The sequence below is a fragment of the Triticum dicoccoides genome, chromosome 6A (assembly GCF_002162155.2).
Source record: "Triticum dicoccoides isolate Atlit2015 ecotype Zavitan chromosome 6A, WEW_v2.0, whole genome shotgun sequence".
Lineage (NCBI taxonomy): Eukaryota > Viridiplantae > Streptophyta > Magnoliopsida > Poales > Poaceae > Triticum > Triticum dicoccoides.
The window spans coordinates 187,689,812-187,697,511 of NC_041390.1; positions in this window are offsets into that span (position 1 = coordinate 187,689,812).

Here is a 7,700-nt window from a genome sequence, read left to right on the forward strand (position 1 = left end):
ATCGCTTGTGCCAGATACATGGCACCCCCGAAAGGCCAGCCAATCACACTAACAGGGATTGTTGGGTGTTCAAGCAGGCAGGCAAGTTAAGGGCCAAAAACAGAGACAAGGGGCTGCACAGCGACGACGAGGAGCCCAAGCCGCCGAATAACAATGGACAGAAGGGCTTTCCCCCACAAGTGCGGACGGTGAACATGATATACGCTACCCACATTCCCAAGTGGGAGCGGAAGCGTGCGCTACGGGACGTATATGCGATGGAGCCCGTCGCCCCAAAGTTCAACCCATGGTCCTCCTGCTCGATCACTTTTGATCGAAGGGACCATCCCACTACCATCCGTCATGGCGGCTTCGCCGCACTGGTTCTCAACCCAATCATCGACGGATTTCACCTCCGAAGAGTCCTCATGAACGGCGGTAGTAGCTTGAACCTGCTTTATCAGGATACAGTGCGGAAAATGGGCATAGATCCCTCAAGGATTAAGCCCACAAGAACGACCTTTAAAGGCGTCATACCAGGTGTAGAAGCCAACTGTACAGGCTCAGTAACACTTGACGTGGTCTTCGGATCCCCAGATAATTTCCGAAGCGAAGAGTTAATCTTCGATATAGTCCCTTTCGCAGTGGCTATCACGCCCTGTTCGGACGAACCGCATTCACAAAGTTCAATGCGGTGCCGCACTACGCATATCTCAAGCTCAAGATGCCAGGCCCTTGAGGAGTAATTACGGTCAACGGAAACACCGAACACTCCCTCCGTACAGAGGAGCATACGGCGGCTCTCGCAGTAGAGGTACAAAGTAGCCTTCTCAGGCAATTCTCCAGTCCGGCCATTAAAAAGCCAGACACTGCCAAGCGCGCCTAGAGTAACCCACAGCAGGACCGCCTGGCACACTCTGAGCAAGCGTAGCAATGCGGCCCCAACCCCAGCTTTCGCGACATAGCGAAACCAGTACCTCGCTTACATTACTACGCCCTTGAAATACCATGGGCACAGGGGAAGGGGCACAATAATGGCACGCCCAAAATACGGCTTAAAACGTACTAGGGGCTGACGGATTCTTTTTTTAATTTTTTCTTACTTTCAGGACTCCATACTTCGGACGACCTGTTCGGCAATTCGACTACCGCACAAACGATGCAAGATCCAGGGAGGCAGACAAGCCATGCCGCATTATGGAATCCTAGGTGGTCTTTGTTACGAGCGCTATACCTGTTTTAAATACAATTCCGTGGCCCGCCCCTGGTCAGGGCATACTGAATAGTCCAATATCTTTTGCTTCCGCACCATTTGTATCGTTCGGCTTTGATAAATAGCCTCTCTATAAAGAATGCTTAGATTTTTGTCTATTTTTTGCATTACTCTCTTTTATATATGTTCATTAATGACATGTTGCACCTGTACACTGTGGTACGGCAAGTACGCCAGGGGCTTCAGTACCCTTTAATATGGTGTGAGAAGCCCGTACACTTTCACAAGTGCGGCACAGAACTTACAGCACTATATGCATCGGCTCCGAATCATGATTTGGGTCAATAGTTGGGTTTGCCCGGCTCCTATGTTTTGGTGCCTTACGTTCCGCTATATCGGCTAAGGTAGCACTAGGAGAACCACTGCGATTGTGCCCCGGTTGAGCTGGGTTAAGCACCTCAGTGGAGAAAGCTAAAACTGACTGTCATGATAAGGCGAGAGACCGGTCGCTGTTCAAGAGGTTTTTCGAGTCCCTAAAGACTTATGCCGCTTCGAGCGAGGAGCTGGATAACCCCAGCCAAGGCGTGGATAGCGCCCCGAACTCGGTCTTCCGAACTAGGGGCTTCGCCGAAATTTAAAATTATAAAGTTCTATGGCTAAGTGAGAGTGTTCAAGCATTATAGTCCGATTGCCTGGTTCGTCGTGCTGAGCGCCTCCCTCGAAGGACCCAAACATGGGAAAAAGAGCGCACAGGTTTATCACCGAACACCCCAGCACTAGTGGCATGGGGGCAGAAGCCGACGACTAGCCATCTCTCAATTTTTGATAAACGGCCGCATAGAAAATAATATTTTAAATTCAATAAGCATTGCTTAGCGCATATGAACAAGTTTTCAGCACACAGGATAAAATCGAGCGAGTTCATTCAAAAATTACATCCTTGGTACACTCATCCGCTATAAGGCGGGCACCCGCAAGAACATCCTTATAGTAGTTCTCGGGCTTGCGATGCTCCTTCCCCGGCGGCGGTCTGTCCCTAACAAGCTTCTCACCGACCAGCTTACCCAAGTGCACCTTTGCACGGGTAAGGGCCCTACGGGCACCTTCGATGCAGACAGAGCGCTTGATGACCTCGAGCCTTGGACAGGCCTCCACCAGCCGCCGCACCAGCCCGAAGTAGCTCCCAGGCAGGGCCTCTCCGGGCCACAGCCGAACTATGAAGCCCTTCATGGCCTGTTCGGCCGCCTTGTGGAGCTCGACCAGCTGTTTCAGCTGGTCGCTCAAGGGCACAGGGTGTTCGGCCTCAGCATACTGAGACCAGAACACCTTCTCCGTCGAGCTGCCCTCTTCAGCTCGGTAGAATGCGGCGGCATCGGATACGCTGCGGGAAAGATCTGCGAATGCCCCTGGAGAGCTTCGGATTCGGGTAAGTAACAAGTAGTTTACTTTTATATTTCTACTTTGCATAAAGAATGCCTTACCCACTGCTATCTTTTTCACCTCCTCCAACTCTTGGAGGGCCTTTTGGGCTTCAGCCTTGGCAGACTTGGCAGTCTCAAGGGCCGCCGCGAGCTCGGACGCTTGGGTCTTTGACTCAAGCTCCAAACTCTCATGTTTTTTCATGAGAGCCTGAAGCTCTTGCTGCACCTCGCCGACCTGAGCCCCAAGTTTCTCTCGCTCGGTGCACTCCGCGGCCGTTTTCTTTTCGGCCTCAGATAGCGCCTGCCTGAGGGTCGCCACCTCAGTCGTGGCCCCTACAATAAGCAGTACAATCCTGTTATTTTTTGTAATCGCGCCTCTCTATAGGCACCTTTTTCTGTAAGGTATGTCTTACCTTCTTTCTCCTCGAGCTGCCGCTTGGCAAGGCCGAGCTCTTGCTCGGTCCGCCCGAGGTCCTATTTTAGGACACCCACCTCCGCAGTCAGTGCGGCGGTGGATAGCAGCGAAGCCTGCATTCGCATGTTGACTCTTTATTGTTAGACTCCTGTGAAATTTAATAGATCCTCTATTCGACTTTTCTTTCCGAACGCCAAACAGAGCATTAGGGGCTACTGTCTATGCGGTAATATTTTTACATATTTTTTACTTACCTCAAAGCCTGTTAGGAGGCTAGCGCAAGCTTCACTCAGTCCGCTCTTGGCGGACTGAACCTTCTGGATCACCATACTCATAATAGTACGGTGCTCCTCGCCGATGGAGGCGCCTTCAAGCACCTCCAGCAGATTGTCCGGCACCTTCGGTTGGACGGAGGCAGCCGGCTCAGAAGACTTGCTCCTCTTGGAAGGAGTTCGCCTGCCGCGGTCCGGAATCGTTGAAGATTCCGGCACGGTGTCCGGCTCAAAGCCGGACTTGGAGCCCTGGGGGGTCTTGTCCCCTTTACTCCTGGAGTCCGGGAGGTTGCCTTGCGGCTCCTCCAGGACCACCTCCTCCTGCCCCGAAGCTTGTCGCGATGCCACTTCGGCGTCGTTCACGGTGCGGGGGGAGACAGCGGGCGGAACTGAGTTCACGTCTGATGAATCCAGGGAGCCGCTCGACGATCCGTTGAGTTCGGCCCGGGGCGGGCTGCATGATTACATTCGACATTAGGGAAAGCTGTGCAACAAAAGGAATATCATGAGTTACTCTGGTATCCGAACACTTACGATTTTGCCGGACGCCTGGCTCTGTCCGGCCACTCCTCTTCGTCCTCGTCGGCGTCGGGGGCGTAGTCCGGCGGAGGGGGTTTCCTCTTCTTGGACCCCTCGGCCTTCCCCCTTAGGGTGGCCTTCCTTTTCTTTCCTCCCCCCGCTGGGGGGGAGAGCTTTCTTCCTCCTCCTTGTTTTCACGGGAGGAGGGCGTCTCGGACTCGTCGGATGACGAGTTCGACAACACCACGTTGCGGGTACTCTTTCGAGTCCCCGTGGTCTTCTTCTTCTTTGCCTTCTTTTTCGGCACCACATAAGGTGCCGGAGCCAGCAGCTTCACTAGTAGAGCTGGGGCTGGGTCTTCGGGCAGCGGAGCCGGACAATTAATCGGTCCGGATACCGCTCGCCACGCCTGTCAAAGGTAAGGGAGTTTAGATCCCGCATAGAGTTAAACTATGAAAAAAGCCGAACATCCTGTAAAAGGTGAAAATGGCTTACCTCGCTAGCGTGACGCTGCAAGCTGTATCTGTGGTCCTCAGAAGCGGATGCGGGAGCCTCGGCACCTTTGATTAGCGCCTTCCAGACGTCTTCATACGTCGTGTCGAAGAGCCTATTAAGGGTTCGGTGTTGTGCCGGGTCAAACTCCCACAAAGTAAAGTCCTGTTGTTGACACAGGAGGATTCGGCGAACGAGCATGACCTGGACTACATTTACAAGCCTGATTGACTTGTTTACCATGGACTGGATGCATGTCTTCAGTCCGGTCACCTCTTCCTCATTACCCCATGATAGGCCCGTCTCTTTCCAGGACATGAGCCGCGTGGGGGGTCCGTATCGGAACTCGGGGGCTGCGATCCATTTCGGATCGCGTGCCTCGGAGATATAAAACCACCCGGCTTGCCACCCTTTAGGGTCTCTACGAAGGAGCCCTCGAACCATAGGACGTTGGCAATCTTGCCCGCCATGGCGCCTCCGCACTCCCCTGGTTGTCGCGCACCACCTTGGGCTTGACGTTGAAGGTCTTGAGCCAGAGGCCAAAATGGGGGCGGACGCAGAGGAAAGCCTCGCACACGACGATAAACGCCGAGATGTTGAGGATGAAGTTCGGGGCCAGATCGTGAAAATCCAGGCCGTAGTAGAACATGAGCCCCCGGACGAATGGGTGAAGTGGAAAACCCAGTCCGCGGAGGAAGTGGGGAAGGAATACTACCCTTTCATGGGGCCTTGGGGTGGGGACAAGCTGCCCCTCCTCGGGAAGCCGGTGCGCGATGTCTATGGACAAGTATCCGACCTTCCTAAGCTTTTTGATGTCGCCCTCCGTGACGGAGGAGACCTTCCACTTGCCTCCCGCTCCGGACATCGCTGGAGAAGGTTGAGGTGGGAAGTGCGGGCTTGGGCGCTGGAGCTCGAGTGCGCAGGAGATGGATAGGCAAAGGAGGAAGAAGGCGTAGGTAAAAAGGTGGATCCTTATCCCCTTATATGGGCGGATGCGGTTGTGCGTCCCCACCTGCCTAATAAAACTCGCTTGCCTCCCAAGCGCCGTGGTAAATGGCGCGGTTAGGGTTACCCACGTCCGTCTTGATGAGAATCCCGTAAAAAGGGCACACGATCTCTGCTTTGACAAGACGTGCCAAGGAAGCCGCCTCGCAAAACATGCTGAGGTGGAAAAGTAAAAACGATTTGAGTAAAGGACTTGGCCGTAGTGTGATAGTGCACTGCGGAATATGTCAGCAGATTTGATTTGTGTTAATATTATTATTCTCTCTATGGCAATATGTGGAAGCTTATTTTGCAGAACCGGACACTACTCTTGGTGTTTACAAATCTTCTATGAAGGACTTGGAGGAGGAACCCGCCTTGCAATGCCGAAGACAATCTGCGCGCCGGACTCGTCGTCATTGAAGCCTGGTTAAGGGGCTACTGAGGGAGTCCTGGATTAGGGGGTGTTCGGGTAGCCGAACTATACCTTCAGCCGGACTCCTGGACTATGAAGATACAAGATTGAAGACTTCGTCCCATGTCCGGATGGGACTTTCCTTGGCGTGGAAGGCAAGCTTGGCGATGCGGATATTCAAGATCTCCTACCATTGTAACCGACTCTGTGTAACCCTAACCCTATCCGGTGTCTATATAAACCAGAGGGTTGTAGTCCGTAGGCAATCAACTCCATACACAACAATCATACCATAGGCTAGCTTCTAGGGTTTAGCCTCCTTGATCTCGTGGTAGATCTACTCTTGTACTACCCATATCATCAATATTAATCAAGCAGGAGTAGGGTATTACCTCCATCGAGAGGGCCCGAACCTGGGTAAAACAAAGTGTCCCCTGTCTCCTGTTACCATCCGGCCTAGACGCATAGTTCGGGACCCCCTACCCGAGATCCGCCGGTTTTGACACCGACAATCACTGTGGGGGAATCTAGGGAAATCACACAAGCTACCATAGGGTGCATTCATTTTCCTGCCATACATTATTTTGCTCTCTTCGTGGGTAGATGCATTAATGGTAAAGATGAGGCGTGTCACATGTGTGCTCCAGATCTTTGTGTCCTCAAGACTGCGGTATTAGGTGATAAACAGTATAACTTGGGGGCCATCATTGCACGACGGTTGCATCTTAAGAGTTTAAGTGGAGACTTGTTTGGTGGGATTTATGCAACCCGTGTAGCTAATTATCTTGAGATACCCATACATGAAAATGATATGGAATTGCCTCCTGCTTATCTAGATTATATTGCTATGGTTCGTCATCAGTTGGTTGAGAGGAATGAACAGTTCCACCAATACCGACTAATCTTTGACTGACATCGCACCGTCCATGTTGCTCTCCCTGCTCCTACTTTATTTGACTTTCAGGCAAAAGGGAGATATGTTATAACCAAGGAGGAGGCGAACGAGTATGAGAGGAGGACGGAGGCAGCCCGCCTCCAAGCTGCAGCTCGTCAGGCAATAGCCGCTGCATCTCAGTACGACCCCAGTTACAACTTCGGATATCTGCCAGGCCAGCCGTGGCCATAGACCAACTTAGGCCAAAAGCCTAAGCTTGGGGGAGTACGTATTTCTCACCGACATTACATTCATGGTCACACACTCATGCCAGTTCTCGGTGCTCAAACTTTTTCATTGTATCATCCATGCTAGTTTATTTTCTTTTTAAGCCTTCTTCTTGTGTGTTTGAAAAACCTTAATAAAAAACAAAAAAATAGTTTTAGATTTTAGCTAGTTTACTTTCCATGCCTGTAGTAGTAGTAACTAAAAGAAAACCCAAAAAGATTTCTCGTTCTTCTTTTGCTTGTTGGGAGCTTTCAGGTGTAAATAGTTTTGTTTCTTTTCTTTGGGGGTCGAGAGGAGAAGACTATGATGAAAATGTTGAGTAGCTCTCATATGCATTATTGTTGATCCAACCAAGAGCCCATATTACCTTGTCTTCTCCTTTATATTGAATGCTTGCAGATTCCAGCTTAGTCCAATGCGCGTGCACTATTATTATTATCCACATAGTTCGGTTGTGCAAGTGAAAGGCAATAATGACGATATATGATGGACTGATTGAGATGAGAGAAGCTGGCATGAACTCGACCTATCTTGTTTTTGTAAATATGATTAGTTCATCGTTCCTGATTTAGCCTATTATGAATGAAACATGTTTGCAATGACAATTAGAGATTATAGTTGCTCATGCCATGCTTAATTAGCTAGGAGTTTATAATGGTTTACCTTGCGTGCCAACATGTTATTAAAATGGTTGTGATGTGGTATGATAGGGTGGTATCCTCCTTTGAACGATTCGAGTGGCTTGACTTGTTGCATGTTCACGCATGTAGTTGAAACAAAATCAACATAGCCTCCAAGATATTTATGTTCATGGTGAATTATATCCTA